This window comes from Andrena cerasifolii, unplaced genomic scaffold (assembly GCF_050908995.1).
Source record: "Andrena cerasifolii isolate SP2316 unplaced genomic scaffold, iyAndCera1_principal scaffold0905, whole genome shotgun sequence".
NCBI classification, from domain to species: Eukaryota; Metazoa; Arthropoda; class Insecta; order Hymenoptera; family Andrenidae; genus Andrena; species Andrena cerasifolii.
Window position 1 is genome coordinate 1 of NW_027485797.1, and position 23,732 is coordinate 23,732.

General features: G+C 20.5%; 1 long non-coding RNA gene across 5 annotated transcripts; it reads right to left on the reverse strand.

Moving 5' to 3' along the window:
* Position 1: 1 nt before the first annotated feature.
* Positions 2-17,284, reverse strand: LOC143378182 (uncharacterized). 5 transcript variants are annotated; one of them, XR_013087754.1, is made up of 4 exons: positions 16,552-17,284; positions 11,955-13,348; positions 5,065-5,383; positions 2-4,911 (listed from the first exon to the last, which is right to left on the reverse strand). It is a non-coding gene; the product is annotated as an uncharacterized LOC143378182 (long non-coding RNA). The 5 variants fall into 5 exon arrangements; XR_013087753.1 differs by lacking the exon at positions 16,552-17,284 and having other exon boundaries at positions 11,955-13,623; XR_013087755.1 differs by lacking the exons at positions 11,955-13,348; positions 16,552-17,284 and having other exon boundaries at positions 2-1,857; positions 1,999-4,911; positions 5,065-5,725.
* Positions 17,285-23,732: the final 6,448 nt, after the last annotated feature.

Genomic DNA, 23,732 nt, shown 5'->3' on the forward strand with positions numbered 1-23,732 from the left:
CCTCTATTTATTTACCAATTTTTTCTCTAGTTATTTACCCATTTTTCTTTCTCATTTATTTACCTATTTTTTCCTCAAATTTCTTTACCTATTTTTTTATTTACCTTTTTTTCTTTGATTTATTAAGCTATTTATCTCTAAGTATACATCGATTTTTTCTCCAGATAATTTACCTATTTTTTCTCTAGTTATTTACCTCTTTTTTCTGTATTTATTTACCTACTTTGTTTTCTGTAGTTCATTACCTATTTTTCTCTATTTATTTGCCTATTTTCTTCTGTAAATTATTTACCTATTTTTGTCTATTTATTTACCTACTTTCTGTATTTATTTACCTCTTTTGTATTCTCTACTTCATTGCCTATTTTCACTATTTCTTTATCTATTTTTCTCTCTAATTTATTTACAAATTTTTTCTCTGTTTATTTACCTATTTTTTCCTCTAATTTATTTATCTATTTTTTCTCTAATTTATTTACCTATTTTTCTCTATTTATTTACCTGCTTTGTTTTCTCTATTTATTTACCTTTTTTCCCTTCTATTTATTTACCTATTTTTTTTAATTAGCTTTTTTTCTCTATTTATACATCTATTTTTTCTCTACCTAATTTACCTATTTTTCTGTATTTATTTACCTATTTTTTCTCTATTTATTTACCTCTTTTGTTTTCTCTATTTATTTACCTATTTTTCTCTACTTATTTACCTATTTTTTTATCTATTTATTTACCTATTTTTCTCTACTTATTTACCTCTTTTTTCTCTATTTATTTACCTATTTTTTCTCTATTTATTTACCTCCTTTGTTTTCTCTATTTATTTACCTCCTTTGTTTTCTCTATTTATTTACCTTTTTTCCATCTATTTATTTACCTATTTTTTCCTCTAATTTATATAACAAATTTTTTATTTACCTTTTTTCTTTCGGTTTATTTACCTATTTTTCTCTAGATAATTTACCTATTTTTCTCTATTTATTTATCTATTTTTCTCTATTTATTTTCCAATTTTTTCTCTATTCATTTACTTTTTCTATTTATTTACCTCTTCCTTTCTCTAATTTATACACCTATATTTTCTCTATTTATTTACCTATTTTTCTCTTTTTATTTACCTATTGTTTCTCTAGTCATTTACCTATATTTTCTCTCATTTATTTTCCTATTTTTCTCTGTTTATTTACCTATTTCTCCTTTAATTTATTTACCTATTTTTTTATTTACCTTTTTTCTTTGATTTATGTAGCTATTTATCTATATTTATACACCTATTTTTCTCTAGATAATTTACCTATTTTTTCTCTAATTTATTTACCTATTTTTTGTCTAGTTTATTTACCTATTTTTTTATTTACCTTTTTTTCTTTGATTTAATTAGCTATTTATCTCTATTTATACACCTATTTTTTCTCTAGATAATTTACCTATTTTTCTCTATTTATTTTCCTATTTTTTCTCTATTTATTTACCTCTTTTGTTTTCTCTACTTATTTACCTATTTTTCTCTGTTTATTTACCTATTTTTCCCTATTTTATTTACCTATTTTTCTCTATTTATTTACCTATTTTTCTCTATTTAGTTACCAATTTTTTCTCTAGTTATTTACGCATTTTTCTTTCTCATTTATTTACCTATATTTTCCTCTAATTTCATTACATATTTTTTTATTTACCTTTTTTCTTTGATTTATTTAGCTATTTATCTCTATTTATACACCTATTTTTTCTCTAGATAATTTACCTATATTTCTCTATTTATTTTCCTATTTTTTCTCTATTTATTTACCTCTTTTGTTTTTTCTACTTATTTACCTATTTTTCTCTGTTTATTTACCTATTTTTCCCTATTTTATTTACCTATTTTTTCTCTATTTATTTACCTATTTTTCTCTATTTAGTTACCTCTTTTTTCCTCTGTTTATTTACCAGTTTTTCTCTAGTTATTTACCCATTTTTCTTTCTCAGTTATTTACCTATTTTTTCCTCTAATTTCTTTACCTATTTTTTATTTACCTTTTTTCCCTTGATTTATTTAGCAATTTTTCCCTATTTTATTTACCTATTTTTTCTCTATTTATTTACCTATTTTTCTCTATTTAGTTACCTCTTCTTATCCTCTATTTATTTACCAATTTTTTCTCTACTTATTTACCCATTTTTCTTTCTAATTTATTTACCCATTTTTTCCTCTAATTTATTTACCTATTTTTTTATTTACCTTTTTTTCCTTGATTTATTTACCTATTTTTCTCTATTTATTTACCTATTTTTTCTCTAGATAATTTACCTATTTTTCTCTATTTATTTGCCTATTTTTTTCTCTATTTCATTTACCTATTTTTATCTATTTATTTACATATTTTCCTCTATTTATTTACCTCTTTTTTCTCTATTTATACACCTATTTTTCTCTATTTATTTACCTATTTTTTCTCTATATATTTACCTATTTTTCTCTCTCATTTATTTACGTATTTTTTCTCTGTTTATTTACCAATTTTTTCCTCTAATTTATTTACCTATTTTTTTATTTACCTTTTTTTGTTTGGTTTATTTACCTATTTTTCTCTATTTATTTACCTATTTTTTCTCTAGATAATTTACCTATTTTTCTCTATTTATTTGCCTATTTTTTTCTCTATTTCATTTACCTATTTTTATCTATTTATTTACATATTTTCCTCTATTTATTTACCTCTTTTTTCTCTATTTACTTACCTATTTTTCTCTATATATTTCCCTATTTTTTCTCTATGTATTTACCTCTTTTGTTTTCTCTATTTATTTACCTATTTTTCTCTAGTTATTTACCTCTTTTTCAGTATTTATTTACCTCCTTTGTTTCCTCTACTTCATTACCTATTTTTTCACTTTTTATTTACCCATTTTTTCCTATAATTTATTTACCTATTTTTTTATTTACCTTTTTTTTTTATTTATTTAGCTATTTATCTATATTTATACACCAATTTTTTCTCTAGATAATTTACCTATTTTTTCTCTCTTTATTTACCTATTTTTTCTCTATTTTATTTACCTACTTTTTCTCTTCTTATTTACCTATTTTTCTCTAGTTATTTACCTACTTTTTTCTCCAATTTATTTACCTATTTTTCTGTTTATTTACCTATTTTTTCCTCTAATTTATTTACCTATTTCTTTATTTACCTTTTTTCCTTGATTTATTTAGCTATTTTTCTCTATTTATACACCTATTTTTCTCTAATTTATTTACCAATTATTTCTCTGTTTATTTACCTATTTTTTCCTGTAATTTATTTATCTATTTTTTCCTCTAATTTATTTACCTATTTTTCTCTATTTATTTACCTATTTTTTCTCTATATATTTACCTATTTTTCTCTCTCATTTATTTACTTATTTTTTCTCTGTTTATTTACCAATTTTTTCCTCTAATTTATTTACCTATTTTTTTATTTACCTTTTTTTGTTTGGTTTATTTACCTATTTCTCTATTTATTTACCTATTTTTTCTCTAGATAATTTACCTATTTTTCTCTATTTATTTGCCTATTTTTTTCTCTATTTCATTTACCTATTTTTATCTATTTATTTACATATTTTCCTCTATTTATTTACCTCTTTTTTCTCTATTTACTTACCTATTTTTCTCTATATATTTCCCTATTTTTTCTCTATGTATTTACCTCTTTTGTTTTCTCTGTTTATTTACCTATTTTTCTCTAGTTATTTACCTCTTTTTCAGTATTTATTTACCTCCTTTGTTTCCTCTACTTCATTACCTATTTTTTCACTGTTTATTTACCCATTTTTTCCTATAATTTATTTACCTATTTTTTTATTTACCTTTTTTTTTTATTTATTTAGCTATTTATCTATATTTATACACCAATTTTTTCTCTAGATAATTTACCTATTTTTTCTCTCTTTATTTACCTATTTTTTCTCTATTTTATTAACCTACTTTTTCTCTGTTTATTTACCTATTTTTCTCTATTTATTTACCTATTTTTTCTCTTCTTATTTACCTATTTTTCTCTAGTTATTTACCTACTTTTTTCTCCAATTTATTTACCTATTTTTCTGTTTATTTACCTATTTTTTCCTCTAATTTATTTACCTATTTTTTTATTTACCTTTTTTCTTTCATTTATTTAGCTATATTTCTCTATTTATACACCTATTTTTTCTCTAGTTTATTTACCTATTTTTCTCTATTTATTCACCTATTTTTTCTCTATTTATTTATCTATTTTTTCTCTAATTTATTTACCTATATTTTCTCTAGTTTATTTGCCTATTTTTTTATTTACCTTTTTTTGTTTGGTTTATTTACCTATTTTTCTCTATTTATTTACCTATTTTTTCTCTAGATAATTTACCTATTTTTCTCTATTTATTTGCCTATTTTTTTCTCTATTTCATTTACCTATTTTTATCTATTTATTTACATATTTTCCTCTATTTATTTACCTCTTTTTTCTCTATTTACTTACCTATTTTTCTTTATATATTTCCCTATTTTTTCTCTATGTATTTACCTCTTTTGTTTTCTCTATTTATTTACCTATTTTTCTCTAGTTATTTACCTCTTTTTCAGTATTTATTTACCTCCTTTGTTTCCTCTACTTCATTACCTATTTTTTCACTGTTTATTTACCCATTTTTTCCTATAATTTATTTACCTATTTTTTTATTTACCTTTTTTTTTATTTATTTAGCTATTTATCTATATTTATACACCAATTTTTTCTCTAGATAATTTACCTATTTTTTCTCTCTTTATTTACCTATTTTTTCTCTATTTTATTTACCTACTTTTTCTCTTCTTATTTACCTATTTTTCTCTAGTTATTTACCTACTTTTTTCTCCAATTTATTTACCTATTTTTCTGTTTATTTACCTATTTTTTCCTCTAATTTATTTACCTATTTCTTTATTTACCTTTTTTCTTTCATTTATTTAGCTATATTTCTCTATTTATACACCTATTTTTTCTCTAGTTTATTTACCTATTTTTCTCTATTTATTCACCTATTTTTTCTCTATTTATTTATCTATTTTTTCTCTAATTTATTTACCTATTTTTTCTCTAGTTTATTTGCCTATTTTTTTATTTACCTTTTTTTGTTTGGTTTATTTACCTATTTTTTCTCAAGATAATTTACCTATTTTTTCTCAAGATAATTTACCTATTTTGTCTCAAGACAATTTACCTATTTTTTCTCTATCTATTTGCCTATTTTTTCTCTAAATTATTTACCTATTTTTCTCTATGTATTTACCTATTTTCTGTTTTTATTTACCTCCTTTGTATTCTCTACTTCATTACCTATTTTTCACTATTTCTTTATCTATTTTTTCTCTAATTTATTTGCCTATTTTTTTCTGTTTATTTACCTATTTTTTCCTGTAATTTATTTATCTATTTTTTCCTCTAATTTATTTACCTATTTTTCTCTATTTATTCACCTATTTTTTCTCTATTTATTTATCTATTTTTTTCTCTAATTTATTTACCTATTTTTTCTCTAGTTTATTTACCTATTTTTGTCTATTTATTTGCCAATTTTTTCTCTATTTTATTTACCTATTTTTTATCTATTTATTCACCTACTTTTTCTCTATTTATTTATCTATTTGTTCTGTAGTTATTTACCTATTTCTTTCTCTCATTTAATTACCTACTTTTTCTCTGTTTAGTTACCTATTTTTTCCACTAATTTATTTACCTATTTTTTTATTTACCTTGTTTCCTTGATTTATTTACCTATTTTTCTCTATGTATTTACCTATTTTCTGTTTTCATTTACCTCCTTCGTATTCTCTACTTCATTACCTATTTTTCACTATTTCTTTATCTATTTTTTTCTCTAATTTATTTGCCTATTTTTTTCTGTTTAGTTACCCATTTTTTCCTCTAATTTATTTACCTATTTTTTATTTACCTTTTTTTCCTTGATTTATTTAGCTATTTTTCTCTATTTATACACCTATTTTTCTCTAATTTATTTACCAATTATTTCTCTGTTTATTTACCTATTTTTTCCTGTAATTTATTTATCTATTTTTTCCTCTAATTTATTTACGTATTTTTCTCTATTTATTTACCTATTTTTTCTCTATATATTTACCTATTTTTCTCTCTCATTTATTTACGTATTTTTTCTCTGTTTATTTACCAATTTTTTCCTCTAATTTATTTACCTATTTTTTTATTTACCTTTTTTTGTTTGGTTTATTTACCTATTTCTCTATTTATTTACCTATTTTTTCTCTAGATAATTTACCTATTTTTCTCTATTTATTTGCCTATTTTTTTCTCTATTTCATTTACCTATTTTTATCTATTTATTTACATATTTTCCTCTATTTATTTACCTCTTTTTTCTCTATTTACTTACCTATTTTTCTCTATATATTTCCCTATTTTTTCTCTATGTTTTTACCTCTTTTGTTTTCTCTGTTTATTTACCTATTTTTCTCTAGTTATTTACCTCTTTTTCAGTATTTATTTACCTCCTTTGTTTCCTCTACTTCATTACCTATTTTTTCACTGTTTATTTACCCATTTTTTCCTATAATTTATTTACCTATTTTTTTATTTACCTTTTTTTTTTATTTATTTAGCTATTTATCTATATTTATACACCAATTTTTTCTCTAGATAATTTACCTATTTTTTCTCTCTTTATTTACCTATTTTTTCTCTATTTTATTAACCTACTTTTTCTCTGTTTATTTACCTATTTTTCTCTATTTATTTACCTATTTTTTCTCTTCTTATTTACCTATTTTTCTCTAGTTATTTACCTACTTTTTTCTCCAATTTATTTACCTATTTTTCTGTTTATTTACCTATTTTTTCCTCTAATTTATTTACCTATTTTTTTATTTACCTTTTTTCTTTCATTTATTTAGCTATATTTCTCTATTTATACACATATTTTTTCTCTAGTTTATTTACCTATTTTTCTCTATTTATTCACCTATTTTTTCTCTATTTATTTATCTATTTTTTCTCTAATTTATTTACCTATATTTTCTCTAGTTTATTTGCCTATTTTTTTATTTACCTTTTTTTGTTTGGTTTATTTACCTATTTTTCTCTATTTATTTACCTATTTTTTCTCTAGATAATTTACCTATTTTTCTCTATTTATTTGCCTATTTTTTTCTCTATTTCATTTACCTATTTTTATCTATTTATTTACATATTTTCCTCTATTTATTTACCTCTTTTTTCTCTATTTACTTACCTATTTTTCTCTATATATTTCCCTATTTTTTCTCTATGTATTTACCTCTTTTGTTTTCTCTATTTATTTACCTATTTTTCTCTAGTTATTTACCTCTTTTTCAGTATTTATTTACCTCCTTTGTTTCCTCTACTTCATTACCTATTTTTTCACTGTTTATTTACCCATTTTTTCCTATAATTTATTTACCTATTTTTTTATTTACATTTTTTTTATTTATTTAGCTATTTATCTATATTTATACACCAATTTTTTCTCTAGATAATTTACCTATTTTTCCTCTCTTTATTTACCTATTTTTTCTCTATTTTATTTACCTACTTTTTCTCTGTTTATTTACCTATTTTTCTCTATTTATTTACCTATTTTTTCTCTTCTTATTTACCTATTTTTCTCTAGTTATTTACCTACTTTTTTCTCCAATTTATTTACCTATTTTTCTGTTTATTTACCTATTTTTCCTCTAATTTATTTACCTATTTTTTTATTTACCTTTTTTCTTTCATTTATTTAGCTATATTTCTCTATTTATACACCTATTTTTTCTCTAGTTTATTTACCTATTTTTCTCTATTTATTCACCTATTTTTTCTCTATTTATTTATCTATTTTTTCTCTAATTTATTTACCTATTTTTTCTCTAGTTTATTTGCCTATTTTTTATTTACCTTTTTTTGTTTGGTTTTATTTACCTATTTTTTCTCAAGATAATTTACCTATTTTTTCTCAAGATAATTTACCTATTTTGTCTCAAGACAATTTACCTATTTTTTCTCTATCTATTTGCCTATTTTTTCTCTAAATTATTTACCTATTTTTCTCTATGTATTTACCTATTTTCTGTTTTCATTTACCTCCTTCGTATTCTCTACTTCATTACCTATTTTTCACTATTTCTTTATCTATTTTTTTCTCTAATTTATTTGCCTATTTTTTTTCTGTTTAGTTACCTATTTTTTCCTCTAATTTATTTACCTATTTTTTTATTTACCTTTTTTTCCTTGATTTATTTAGCTATTTTTCTCTATTTATACACCTATTTTTCTCTAATTTATTTACCAATTATTTCTGTGTTTATTTACCTATTTTTTCCTGCAATTTATTTGTCTATTTTTTCCACTAATTTATTTACCTATTTTTCTCTATTTATTCACCTATTTTTTCTCTCCTTTATTTACCTACTTTTTCTCTGTTTAGTTACCTATTTTTTCCTCTAATGTATTTACCTATTGTTTTATTTACCTTGTTTCCTTGATTTATTTAGCTATTTTTCTCTATTGATACACCAATTTTTCTCTAGTTTATTTACCTATTTTTATCTATTTATTTGCCTATTTTTTCTCTATTTTATTTACCTATTTTTTTATCTATTTACTTACCTACTTTTTCTCTATTTATTTATCTATTTTTTCTCTAGTTATTTACCTATTTCTTTCTCTCATTTATTTACCTATTTTTTCTCTGTTTAGATACCTATTTTTCCTTTAATTTATTTACCTATTTTTTATTTACCTTTTTTTCTTTGATTTATTTAGCTATTTTTCTCTATTTATACACCTATTTTTCTCTAATTTATTTACCAATTATTTCTCTGTTTATTTACCTATTTTTTCCTGTAATTTATTTATCTATTTTTTCCTCTAATTTATTTACCTATTTTTCTCTATTGATTCGCCTATTTTTTCTCTATTTATTTATCTATTTTTTTCTCTAATTTATTTACCTATTTTTTCTCTAGTTTATATACCTATTTTTGTCTATTTATTTGCCAATTTTTTTCTCTATTTTATTTACCTATTTTTTTATCTATTTATTCACCTACTTTTTCTCTATTTATTTATCTATTTGTTCTGTAGTTATTTACCTATTTCTTTCTCTCATTTATTTACCTACTTTTTCTCTGTTTAGTTACCTATTTTTTCCACTAATTTATTTACCTATTTTTTATTTACCTTGTTTCCTTGATTTATTTAGCTATTTTTCTCTATTGATACACCTATTTTTCTCTAGTTCATTTACCTATTTTTATCTATTTATTTGCCTATTTTTTCTCTACTTTATTTACCTATTTTTTATCTATTTATTTACCTTTTTTTCTCTATTTATTTACCTCTTTTTTCTCTATTTATTTACCTATTTTTTCTCTAGATAATTTACCTATTTTTCTCTATTTATTTACCTATTTTTTCTCTGTTTATTTACCAATTTTTTCCTCTAATTTATTTACCTATTTTTTTATTTTCCTTTTTTTGTTTGGTTTATTTACCTATTTATCTATATTTATACACCTATTTTTTCTCTAGATAATTTACCTATTTTTTCTCTATTTTTTTACCTCTTTTGTTTTCTCTATTTATTTACCTATTTTTTCTCTGTTTATTTAACTATTTTTTCCTTTAATTTATTTACCTATTTTTTTTATTTACCTTTTTTCTTTCATTTATTTAGCTATTTTTCTCTATTTAAACACCTATTTTTCTCTAATTTATTTACCAATTATTTCTCTGTTTATTTACCTATTTTTTCCTGTAATTTATTTATCTATTTTTTCCTCTAATTTATTTACCTATTTTTCTCTATTTATTCACCTTTTTTTCTCTATTTATTTATCTATTTTTTTCTCTAATTTATTTACCTATTTTTTCTCTAGTTTATTTACCTATTTTTGTCTATTTATTTGCCAATTTTTTTCTCTATTTTACTTACCTATTTTCTTTATCTATTTATTCACCTACTTTTTCTCTATTTATTTATCCATTTGTTCTGTAGTTATTTACCTATTTCTTTCTCTCATTTATTTACCTACTTTTTCTCTGTTTAGTTACCTATTTTTTCCTCTAATTTATTTACCTATTTTTTTATTTACCTTGTTTCCTTGATTTATTTAGCTATTTTTCTCTATTGATACACCTATTTTTCTCTAGTTCATTTACCTATTTTTATCTATTTATTTGCCTATTTTTTCTCTACTTTATTTACCTATTTTTTATCTAATTATTTACCTATTTTTCTCTATTTATTTACCAATTATTTCTCAGTTTATTTACCTATTTTTTCCTGTAATTTATTTATCTATTTTTTCCTCTAATTTATTTACCTATTTTTCTCTATTTATTCACCTTTTTTTCTCTATTTATTTATCTATTTTTTTCTCTAATTTATTTACCTATTTTTTCTCTAGTTTATTTACCTATTTTTGTCTATTTATTTGCCAATTTTTTTCTCTATTTTACTCACCTATTTTTTTTATCTATTTATTCACCTACTTTTTCTCTATTTATTTATCTATTTGTTCTGTAGTTATTTACCTATTTCTTTCTCTCATTTATTTACCTACTTTTTCTCTGTTTAGTTACCTATTTTTTCCTCTAATTTATTTACCTATTTTTTTATTTACCTTGTTTCCTTGATTTATTTAGCTATTTTTCTCTTTTGATACACCTATTTTTCTCTAGTTCATTTACCTATTTTTATCTATTTATTTGCCTAATTTTTCTCTACTTTATTTACCTATTTTTTATCTATTTATTTACCTTTTTTCTCTATTTATTTACCTCTTTTTTCTCTATTTATTTACCTATTTTTTCTCTAGATAATTTACCTATTTTTCTCTATTTATTTACCTATTTTTTCTCTGTTTATTTACCAATTTTTTCCTCTAATTTATTTACCTATTTTTTTATTTTCCTTTTTTTGTTTGGTTTATTTACCTATTTATCTATATTTATACACCTATTTTTTCTCTAGATAATTTACTTATTTTTTTCTCTATTTTTTTACCTCTTTTGTTTTCTCTATTTATTTACCTATTTTTTCTCTGTTTATTTAACTATTTTTTCCTTTAATTTATTTACCTATTTTTTATTTACCTTTTTTTCTTTGATTTATTTAGCTATTTATCTCTATTCATACACCAATCTTTTCTCTAGATAATTTACCTATTTTTTCTCTCTTTATTTACCTATTTTTTCTCTATTTTATATACCTACTTTTTCTATATTTATTTACCCATTTTTCTCTAGTTATTTACCTAGTTTTTTCTCTAGTTTATTTACCTATTTTTCTCTATTTATTCACCTATTTTCTCTATTTATTTATCTATTTTTTCTCTAATATATTTACCTATTTTTTCTCTAGTTTATTTACCTATTTTTATCTATTTATTTGCCTATTTTTTCTCTATTTTATTTTCCTATTTTTTTATCTATTTATTTACCTACTTTTTCTCTATTTATTTATCTATTTTTTCTCTAGTTATTTACCTATTTCTTTCTCTCATTTATTTACCTATTTTTTCTCTGTTTAGTTACCTATTTTTTCCTTTAATTTATTTACCTATTTTTTATTTTCCTTTTTTCTTTGATTTATTTAGCTATTTATCTATATTTATACACCTATTTTTTCTCTAGATAATTTACCTATTTTTCTCTATTTATTTACCTCTTTTTTCTCTATTTATTTACCTATTTTTTCTCTATATATTTACCTATTTTTCTCTATCATTTATTTACGTATTTTTTCTCTGTTTATTTACCAATTTTTTCCTCTAATTTATTTACCTATTTTTTTATTTACCTTTTTTTGTTTGGTTTATTTACCTATTTTTCTCTATTTATTTACCTATTTTTCTCTATTTATTTGCCTATTTTTTTCTCTATTTCATTTACCTATTTTTTATCTATTTATTTACCTATTTTTCTCTATTTATTTACCTCTTTTTTCTCTATTTACTTACCTATTTTTTCTCTATATATTTCCCTATTTTTTCTCTATTTATTTACCTCTTTTGTTTTCTCTATTTATTTACTTATTTTTCTTTAGTGATTTACCTCTTTTTCAGTATTTATTTACCTCCTTTGTTTCCTCTACTTCATTACCTATTTTTTTACTGTTTATTTACCCATTTCTTGCTATAATTTATTTACCTATTTTTTTATTTACCTTTTTTTTTTATTTATTTAGCTATTTATCTATATTTATACACCAATTTTTTCTGTAGATAATTTACCTATTTTTTCTCTCTTTATTTACCTATTTTTTCTCTATTTTATTTACCTACTTTTTCTCTGTTTATTTACCTATTTTTCTCTATTTATTTACCTCTTTTTCTCTTTTTATTTACCTATTTTTCTCTAGTTATTTACCTACTTTTTTCTCCAATTTATTCACCTATTTTCTCTATTTATTTATCTATTTTGTTCTCTAATTTATTTACCTATTTTTTATCTATATATTTACCTACTTTTCTCTCTCATTTATTTACGTATTTTTTCTCTGTTTATTTACCAATTTTTTCCTCTAATTTATTTACCTATTTTTTTATTTTCCTTTTTTTGTTTGGTTTATTTACCTATTTATCTATATTTATACACCTATTTTTTCTCTAGATAATTTACCTATTTTTTTCTCTATTTTTTTACCTCTTTTGTTTTCTCTATTTATTTACCTATTTTTTCTCTGTTTATTTAACTATTTTTTCCTTTAATTTATTTACCTATTTTTTATTTACCTTTTTTTCTTTGATTTATTTAGCTATTTATCTCTATTCATACACCAATCTTTTCTCTAGATAATTTACCTATTTTTTCTCTCTTTATTTACCTATTTTTTCTCTATTTTATTTACCTACTTTTTCTATATTTATTTACCCATTTTTCTCTAGTTATTTACCTACTTTTTTCTCTAGTTTATATACCTATTTTTCTCTATTTATTCACCTATTTTTTCTCTATTTTATTTTCCTATTTTTTTATGTATTTATTTACCTACTTTTTCTCTATTTATTTATCTATTTTTTCTCTAGTTATTTACCTATTTCTTTCTCTCATTTATTTACCTATTTTTTCTCTGTTTAGTTACCTATTTTTTCCTTTAATTTATTTACCTATTTTTTATTTTCCTTTTTTTCTTTGATTTATTTAGCTATTTATCTATATTTATACACCTATTTTTTCTCTAGATAATTTACCTATTTTTCTCTATTTATTTACCTCTTTTTTCTCTTTTTATTTACCTATTTTTCTCTAGTTTATTTACCTATTTTTATCTATTTATTTGCCTATTTTTTCTCTATTTTATTTACCTATTTTTTTATCTATTTATTTACCTACTTTTTCTCTATTTATTTATCTATTTTTTCTCTAGTTATTTACCTATTTCTTTCTCTCATTTATTTACCTATTTTTTCTCTGTTTAGATACCTATTTTTCCTTTAATTTATTTACCTATTTTTTATTTACCTTTTTTTCTTTGATTTATTTAGCTATTTATCTCTATTCATACACCAATCTATTCTCTAGATAATTTACCTATTTTTTCTCTCTTTATTTACCTATTTTTTCTCCATTTTATTTACCTACTTTTTCTATATTTATTTACCTATTTTTCTCTAGTTATTTACCTACGTTTTCTCTAATTTATTTACCTATTTTTTCTTATAATTATTTACCTATTTTTTTTATTTACCTTTTTTCTTTCATTTATTTAGCTATTTTTCTCTATTTAAACACCTATTTTCTCTTAATTTATTTACCAATTATTTCTCTGTTTATTTACCTATTTTTTCCTGTAATTTATTTATCTATTTTTTCCTCTAATTTATTTACCTATTTTTCTCTATTTATTCACCTTTTTTTCTCTATTTATTTATCTATTTTTTTCTCTAATTTATTTACCTATTTTTTCTCTAGTTTATTTACCTATTTTTGTCTATTTATTTGCCAATTTTTTTCTCTATTTTACTCACCTATTTTTTTATCTATTTATTCACCTACTTTTTCTCTATTTATTTATCTATTTGTTCTGTAGTTATTTACCTATTTCTTTCTCTCATTTATTTACCTACTTTTTCTCTGTTTAGTTACCTATTTTTTCCTCTAATTTATTTACCTATTTTTTTATTTACCTTGTTTCCTTGATTTATTTAGCTATTTTTCTCTATTGATACACCTATTTTTCTCTAGTTCATTTACCTATTTTTATCTATTTATTTGCCTATTTTTTCTCTACTTTATTTACCTATTTATTATCTAATTATTTACCTATTTTTCTCTATTTATTTACCAATTATTTCTCAGTTTATTTACCTATTTTTTCCTGTAATTTATTTATCTATTTTTTCCTCTAATTTATTTACCTATTTTTCTCTATTTATTCACCTTTTTTTCTCTATTTATTTATCTATTTTTTTCTCTAATTTATTTACCTATTTTTTCTCTAGTTTATTTACCTATTTTTGTCTATTTATTTGCCAATTTTTTTCTCTATTTTACTCACCTATTTTTTTTATCTATTTATTCACCTACTTTTTCTCTATTTATTTATCTATTTGTTCTGTAGTTATTTACCTATTTCTTTCTCTCATTTATTTACCTACTTTTTCTCTGTTTAGTTACCTATTTTTTCCTCTAATTTATTTACCTATTTTTTTATTTACCTTGTTTCCTTGATTTATTTAGCTATTTTTCTCTATTGATACACCTATTTTTCTCTAGTTCATTTACCTATTTTTATCTATTTATTTGCCTATTTTTTCTCTACTTTATTTACCTATTTATTATCTAATTATTTACCTATTTTTCTCTATTTATTTACCAATTATTTCTCAGTTTATTTACCTATTTTTTCCTGTAATTTATTTATCTATTTTTTCCTCTAATTTATTTACTATTTTTCTCTATTTATTCACCTTTTTTTCTCTATTTATTTATCTATTTTTTTCTCTAATTTATTTACCTATTTTTTCTCTAGTTTATTTACCTATTTTTGTCTATTTATTTGCCAATTTTTTTCTCTATTTTACTCACCTATTTTTTTTATCTATTTATTCACCTACTTTTTCTCTATTTATTTATCTATTTGTTCTGTAGTTATTTACCTATTCTTTCTCTCATTTATTTACCTACTTTTTCTCTGTTTAGTTACCTATTTTTTCCTCTAATTTATTTACCTATTTTTTTATTTACCTTGTTTCCTTGATTTATTTAGCTATTTTTCTCTATTGATACACCTATTTTTCTCTAGTTCATTTACCTATTTTTATCTATTTATTTGCCTATTTTTTCTCTACTTTATTTACCTATTTTTATCTAATTATTTACCTATTTTTCTCTATTTATTTACCAATTATTTCTCAGTTTATTTACCTATTTTTTCCTGTAATTTATTTATCTATTTTTTCCTCTAATTTATTTACCTATTTTTCTCTATTTATTCACCTTTTTTTCTCTATTTATTTATCTATTTTTTCTCTAATTTATTTACCTATTTTTTCTCTAGTTTATTTACCTATTTTTGTCTATTTATTTGCCAATTTTTTTCTCTATTTTACTTACCTATTTGTTTTATCTATTTATTCACCTACTTTTTCTCTATTTATTTATCTATTTGTTCTGTAGTTATTTACCTATTTCTTTCTCTCATTTATTTACCTACTTTTTCTCTGTTTAGTTACCTATTTTTTCCTCTAATTTATTTACCTATTTTTTTATTTACCTTGTTTCCTTGATTTATTTAGCTATTTTTCTCTATTGATACACCTATTTTTCTCTAGTTCATTTACCTATTTTTATCTATTTATTTGCCTATTTTTTCTCTACTTTATTTAACTATTTTTTATCTATTTATTTACCTTTTTCTCTATTTATTTACCTCTTTTTTCTCTATTTATTTACCTATTTTTTCTCTAGATAATTTACCTATTTTTCTCTATTTATTTACCTATTTTTTCTCTGTTTATTTACCAATTTTTTCCTCTAATTTATTTACCTATTTTTTTATTTTCCTTTTTTTGTTTGGTTTATTTACCTATTTATCTATATTTATACACCTATTTTTTCTCTAGATAATTTACTTATTTTTTTCTCTATTTTTTACCTCTTTTGTTTTCTCTATTTATTTACCTATTTTTTCTCTGTTTATTTAACTATTTTTTCCTTTAATTTATTTACCTATTTTTTATTTACCTTTTTTTCTTTGATTTATTTAGCTATTTATCTCTATTCATACACCAATCTTTTCTCTAGATAATTTACCTATTTTTTCTCTCTTTATTTACCTATTTTTTCTCTATTTTATATACCTACTTTTTCTATATTTATTTACCCATTTTTCTCTAGTTATTTACCTAGTTTTTTCTCTAGTTTATTTACCTATTTTTCTCTATTTATTCACCTATTTTCTCTATTTATTTATCTATTTTTTCTCTAATATATTTACCTATTTTTTCTCTAGTTTATTTACCTATTTTTATCTATTTATTTGCCTATTTTTTCTCTATTTTATTTTCCTATTTTTTATCTATTTATTTACCTATTTTTCTCTATTTATTTACCTCTTTTTTCTCTATTTACTTACCTATTTTTTCTCTATATATTTCCCTATTTTTTCTCTATTTATTTACCTCTTTTGTTTTCTCTATTTATTTACTTATTTTTCTTTAGTGATTTACCTCTTTTTCAGTATTTATTTACCTCCTTTGTTTCCTCTACTTCATTACCTATTTTTTTACTGTTTATTTACCCATTTTTTGCTATAATTTATTTACCTATTTTTTTATTTACCTTTTTTTTTTATTTATTTAGCTATTTATCTATATTTATACACCAATTTTTTCTGTAGATAATTTACCTATTTTTTCTCTCTTTATTTACCTATTTTTTCTCTATTTTATTTACCTACTTTTTCTCTGTTTATTTACCTATTTTTCTCTATTTATTTACCTCTTTTTTCTCTTTTTATTTACCTATTTTTCTCTAGTTATTTACCTACTTTTTTCTCCAATTTATTCACCTATTTTCTCTATTTATTTATCTATTTCTTTCTCTCATTTATTTACCTATTTTTTCTCTGTTTAGATACCTATTTTTCCTTTAATTTATTTACCTATTTTTTATTTACCTTTTTTTCTTTGATTTATTTAGCTATTTATCTCTATTCATACACCAATCTATTCTCTAGATAATTTACCTATTTTTTCTCTCTTTATTTACCTATTTTTTCTCCATTTTATTTACCTACTTTTTCTATATTTATTTACCTATTTTTCTCTAGTTATTTACCTACGTTTTCTCTAATTTATTTACCTATTTTTTCTTATAATTTATTTACCTATTTTTTTTATTTACTTTTTTTCTTTCATTTATTTAGCTATTTTTCTCTATTAAACACCTATTTTTCTCTAATTTATTTACCAATTATTTCTCTGTTTATTTACCTATTTTTTCCTGTAATTTATTTATCTATTTTTTCCTCTAATTTATTTACCTATTTTTCTCTATTTATTCACCTTTTTTTCTCTATTTATTTATCTATTTTTTTCTCTAATTTATTTACCTATTTTTTCTCTAGTTTATTTACCTATTTTTGTCTATTTATTTGCCAATTTTTTTCTCTATTTTACTCACCTATTTTTTTATCTATTTATTCACCTACTTTTTCTCTATTTATTTATCTATTTGTTCTGTAGTTATTTACCTATTTCTTTCTCTCATTTATTTACCTACTTTTTCTCTGTTTAGTTACCTATTTTTTCCTCTAATTTATTTACCTATTTTTTTATTTACCTTGTTTCCTTGATTTATTTAGCTATTTTTCTCTATTGATACACCTATTTTTCTCTAGTTCATTTACCTATTTTTATCTATTTATTTGCCTATTTTTTCTCTACTTTATTTACCTATTTATTATCTAATTATTTACCTATTTTTCTCTATTTATTTACCAATTATTTCTCAGTTTATTTACCTATTTTTTCCTGTAATTTATTTATCTATTTTTTCCTCTAATTTATTTACCTATTTTTCTCTATTTATTCACCTATTTTCTCTATTTATTTATCTATTTTTTCTCTAATATATTTACCTATTTTTTCTCTAGTTTATTTACCTATTTTTATCTATTTATTTACCTATTTTTCTCTATTTATTCACCTTTTTTTCTCTATTTATTTATCTATTTTTTTCTCTAATTTATTTACCTATTTTTTCTCTAGTTTATTTACCTATTTTTGTCTATTTATTTGCCAATTTTTTTCTCTATTTTAATTACCTATTTGTTTTATCTATTTATTCACCTACTTTTTCTCTATTTATTTATCTATTTTTTCTCTAGTTATTTACCTATTTCTTTCTCTCATTTATTTACCTATTTTTTCTCTGTTTAGATACCTATTTTTCCTTTAATTTATTTACCTATTTTTTATTTACCTTTTTTTCTTTGATTTATTTAGCTATTTATCTCTATTCATACACCAATCTATTCTCTAGATAATTTACCTATTTTTTCTCTCTTTATTTACCTATTTTTTCTCCATTTTATTTACCTACTTTTTCTATATTTATTTACCCATTTTTCTCTAGTTATTTACCTACTTTTTTCTCTAGTTTATATACCTATTTTTCTCTATTTATTCACCTATTTTTTCTCTATTTTATTTTCCTATTTTTTTTATGTATTTATTTACCTACTTTATTTATCTATTTTTCTCTAGTTATTTACCTATTTCTTTCTCTCATTTATTTACCTATTTTTTCTCTGTTTAGTTACCTATTTTTTCCTTTAATTTATTTACCTATTTTTTATTTTCCTTTTTTTCTTTGATTTATTTAGCTATTTATCTATATTTATACACCTATTTTTTCTCTAGATAATTTACCTATTTTTCTCTATTTATTTACCTCTTTTTTCTCTTTTTATTTACCTATTTTTCTCTAGTTTATTTACCTATTTTTATCTATTTATTTGCCTATTTTTTCTCTATTTTATTTACCTATTTTTTATCTATTTATTTACCTACTTTTTTCTCTATTTATTTATCTATTTTTTCTCTAGTTATTTACCTATTTCTTTCTCTCATTTATTTACCTATTTTTTCTCTGTTTAGATACCTATTTTTCCTTTAATTTATTTACCTATTTTTTATTTACCTTTTTTTCTTTGATTTATTTAGCTATTTATCTCTATTCATACACCAATCTATTCTATAGATATTTTACCTATTTTTTCTCTCTTTATTTACCTATTTTTCCATTTATTTACCTACTTTTTCTATATTTATTTACCTATTTTTCTCTATTTATTTACCTACGTTTTCTCTAATTTATTTACCTATTTTTTCTCTTAAAATTTATTTACCTATTTTTTTATTTACCTTTTTTCTTTCATTTATTTAGCTATTTTTCTCTATTTAAACACCTATTTTTCTCTAATTTATTTACCAATTATTTCTCTGTTTATTTACCTATTTTTCCTGTAATTTATTTATCTATTTTTTCCTCTAATTTATTTACCTATTTTTCTCTATTTATTCACCTTTTTTCTCTATTTATTTATCTATTTTTTTCTCTAATTTATTTACCTATTTTTTCTCTAGTTTATTTACCTATTTTTGTCTATTTATTTGCCAATTTTTTTCTCTATTTTACTCACCTATTTTTTTTATCTATTTATTCACCTACTTTTTCTCTATTTATTTATCTATTGTTCTGTAGTTATTTACCTATTCTTTCTCACATTTATTTACCTACTTTTTCTCTGTTTAGTTACCTATTTTTTCCTCTAATTTATTTACCTATTTTTTTATTTACCTTGTTTCCTTGATTTATTTAGCTATTTTTCTCTATTGATACACCTATTTTTCTCTAGTTCATTTACCTATTTTTATCTATTTATTTGCCTATTTTTTCTCTACTTTATTTACCTATTTATTATCTAATTATTTACCTATTTTTCTCTATTTATTTACCAATTATTTCTCAGTTTATTTACCTATTTTTTCCTGTAATTTATTTATCTATTTTTTCCTCTAATTTATTTACCTATTTTTCTCTATTTATTCACCTTTTTTTCTCTATTTATTTATCTATTTTTTTCTCTAATTTATTTACCTATTTTTTCTCTAGTTTATTTACCTATTTTTGTCTATTTATTTGCCAATTTTTTCTCTATTTTACTCACCTATTTTTTTTATCTATTTATTCACCTACTTTTTCTCTATTTATTTATCTATTTGTTCTGTAGTATTTACCTATTTCTTTCTCTCATTTATTTACCTACTTTTTCTCTGTTTAGTTACCTATTTTTTCCTCTAATTTATTTACCTATTTTTTTATTTACCTTGTTTCCTTGATTTATTTAGCTATTTTTCTCTATTGATACACCTATTTTTCTCTAGTTCATTTACCTATTTTTATCTATTTATTTGCCTATTTTTTCTCTACTTTATTTACCTATTTTTTATCTAATTATTTACCTATTTTTCTCTATTTATTTACCAATTATTTCTCAGTTTATTTACCTATTTTTTCCTGTAATTTATTTATCTATTTTTTCCTCTAATTTATTTACCTATTTTTCTCTATTTATTCACCTTTTTTTCTCTATTTATTTATCTATTTTTTTCTCTAATTTATTTACCTATTTTTTCTCTAGTTTATTTACCTATTTTTGTCTATTTATTTGCCAAATTTTTTTCTCTATTTTACTTACCTATTTGTTTTATCTATTTATTCACCTACTTTTTCTCTATTTATTTATCTATTTGTTCTGTAGTTATTTACCTATTTCTTTCTCTCATTTATTACCTACTTTTTCTCTGTTTAGTTACCTATTTTTTCCTCTAATTTATTTACCTATTTTTTTATTTACCTTGTTTCCTTGATTTATTTAGCTATTTTTCTCTATGATACACCTATTTTTCTCTAGTTCATTTACCTATTTTTATCTATTTATTTGCCTATTTTTCTCTACTTTATTTACCTATTTTTTATCTATTTATTTACCTTTTTCTCTATTTATTTACCTCTTTTTTCTCTATTTATTTACCTATTTTTTCTCTAGATAATTTACCTACTTTTCTCTATTTATTTACCTATTTTTCTCTGTTTATTTACCAATTTTTTCCTCTAATTTATTTACCTATTTTTTTATTTTCCTTTTTTTGTTTGGTTTATTTACCTATTTATCTATATTTATACACCTATTTTTCTCTAGATAATTTACTTATTTTTTTCTCTATTTTTTACCTCTTTTGTTTTCTCTATTTATTTACCTATTTTTTCTCTGTTTATTTAACTATTTTTTCCTTTAATTTATTTACCTATTTTTTATTTACCTTTTTTTCTTTGATTTATTTAGCTATTTATCTCTATTCATACACCAATCTTTTCTCTAGATAATTTACCTATTTTTTCTCTCTTTATTTACCTATTTTTTCTCTATTTTATATACCTACTTTTTCTATATTTATTTACCCATTTTTCTCTAGTTATTTACCTAGTTTTTTCTCTAGTTTATTTACCTATTTTTCTCTATTTATTCACCTATTTTCTCTATTTATTTATCTATTTTTTCTCTAATATATTTACCTATTTTTTCTCTAGTTTATTTACCTATTTTTATCTATTTATTTGCCTATTTTTTCTCTATTTTATTTTCCTATTTTTTTATCTATTTATTTACCTACTTTTTCTCTATTTATTTATCTATTTTTTCTCTAGTTATTTACCTATTTCTTTCTCTCATTATTTACCTATTTTTCTCTGTTTAGTTACCTATTTTTTCCTTTAATTTATTTACCTATTTTTTATTTTCCTTTTTTCTTTGATTTATTTAGCTATTTATCTATATTTATACACCTATTTTTTCTCTAGATAATTACCTATTTTTCTCTATTTATTTACCTCTTTTTTCTCTATTTATTTACCTATTTTTTCTCTATATATTTACCTATTTTTCTCTATCATTTATTTACGTATTTTTCTCTGTTTATTTACCAATTTTTTCCTCTAATTAATTTACCTATTTTTTTATTACCTTTTTTGCTTGGTTTATTTACCTATTTTTCTCTATTTATTTACCTATTTTTCTCTATTTATTTGCCTATTTTTTTCTCTATTTCATTTACCTATTTTTATCTATTTATTTACCTATTTTTCTCTATTTATTTACCTCTTTTTTCTCTATTTACTTACCTATTTTTTCTCTATATATTTCCCTATTTTTTCTCTATTTATTTACCTCTTTTGTTTTCTCTATTTATTTACTTATTTTCTTTAGTGATTTACCTCTTTTTCAGTATTTATTTACCTCCTTTGTTTCCTCTACTTCATTACCTATTTTTTTACTGTTTATTTACCATTTTTTGCTATAATTTATTTACCTATTTTTTTATTTACCTTTTTTTTTATTTATTTAGCTATTTATCTATATTTATACACCAATTTTTTCTGTAGATAATTTACCTATTTTTTCTCTCTTTATTTACCTATTTTTCTCTATTTTATTTACCTACTTTTTCTCTGTTTATTTACCTATTTTTCTCTATTTATTTACCTCTTTTTTTCTCTTTTTATTTACCTATTTTTCTCTAGTTATTTACCTACTTTTTTCTCCAATTTATTCACCTATTTTCTCTATTTATTTATCTATTTTTTTCTCTAATTTATTTACCTATTTTTTATCTATATATTACCTACTTTTCTCTCTCATTTATTACGTATTTTTTCTCTGTTTATTTACCAATTTTTTCCTCTAATTTATTTACCTATTTTTTTATTTTCCTTTTTTTGTTTGGTTTATTTACCTATTTATCTATATTTATACACCTATTTTTTCTCTAGATAATTTACCTATTTTTTTCTCTATTTTTTTACCTCTTTTGTTTTCTCTATTTATTTACCTATTTTTTCTCTGTTTATTTAACTATTTTTTCCTTTAATTTATTTACCTATTTTTTATTTACCTTTTTTTCTTTGATTTATTTAGCTATTTATCTATATTTATACACCAATTTTTTTCTGTAGATAATTTACCTATTTTTTCTCTCTTTATTTACCTATTTTTTCTCTATTTTATATACCTACTTTTTCTATATTTATTTACCCATTTTTCTCTAGTTATTTACCTAGTTTTTTCTCTAGTTTATTTACCTATTTTTTCTCTATTTATTCACCTATTTTCTCTATTTATTTATCTATTTTTTCTCTAATATATTTACCTATTTTTTCTCTAGTTTATTTACCTATTTTTATCTATTTATTTGCCTATTTTTTCTCTATTTTATTTTCCTATTTTTTTATCTATTTATTTACCTACTTTTTCTCTATTTATTTATCTATTTTTTCTCTAGTTATTTACCTATTTCTTTCTCTCATTTATTTACCTATTTTTTCTCTGTTTAGTTACCTATTTTTTCCTTTAATTTATTTACCTATTTTTTATTTTCCTTTTTTCTTTGATTTATTTAGCTATTTATCTATATTTATACACCTATTTTTTCTCTAGATAATTTACCTATTTTTCTCTATTTATTTACCTCTTTTCTCTCTCATTTATTTACGTATTTTTTCTCTGTTTATTTACCAATTTTTTCCTCTAATTTATTTACCTATTTTTTTATTTTCCTTTTTTTGTTTGGTTTATTTACTATTTATCTATATTTATACACCTATTTTTTCTCTAGATAATTTACCTATTTTTTTCTCTATTTTTTT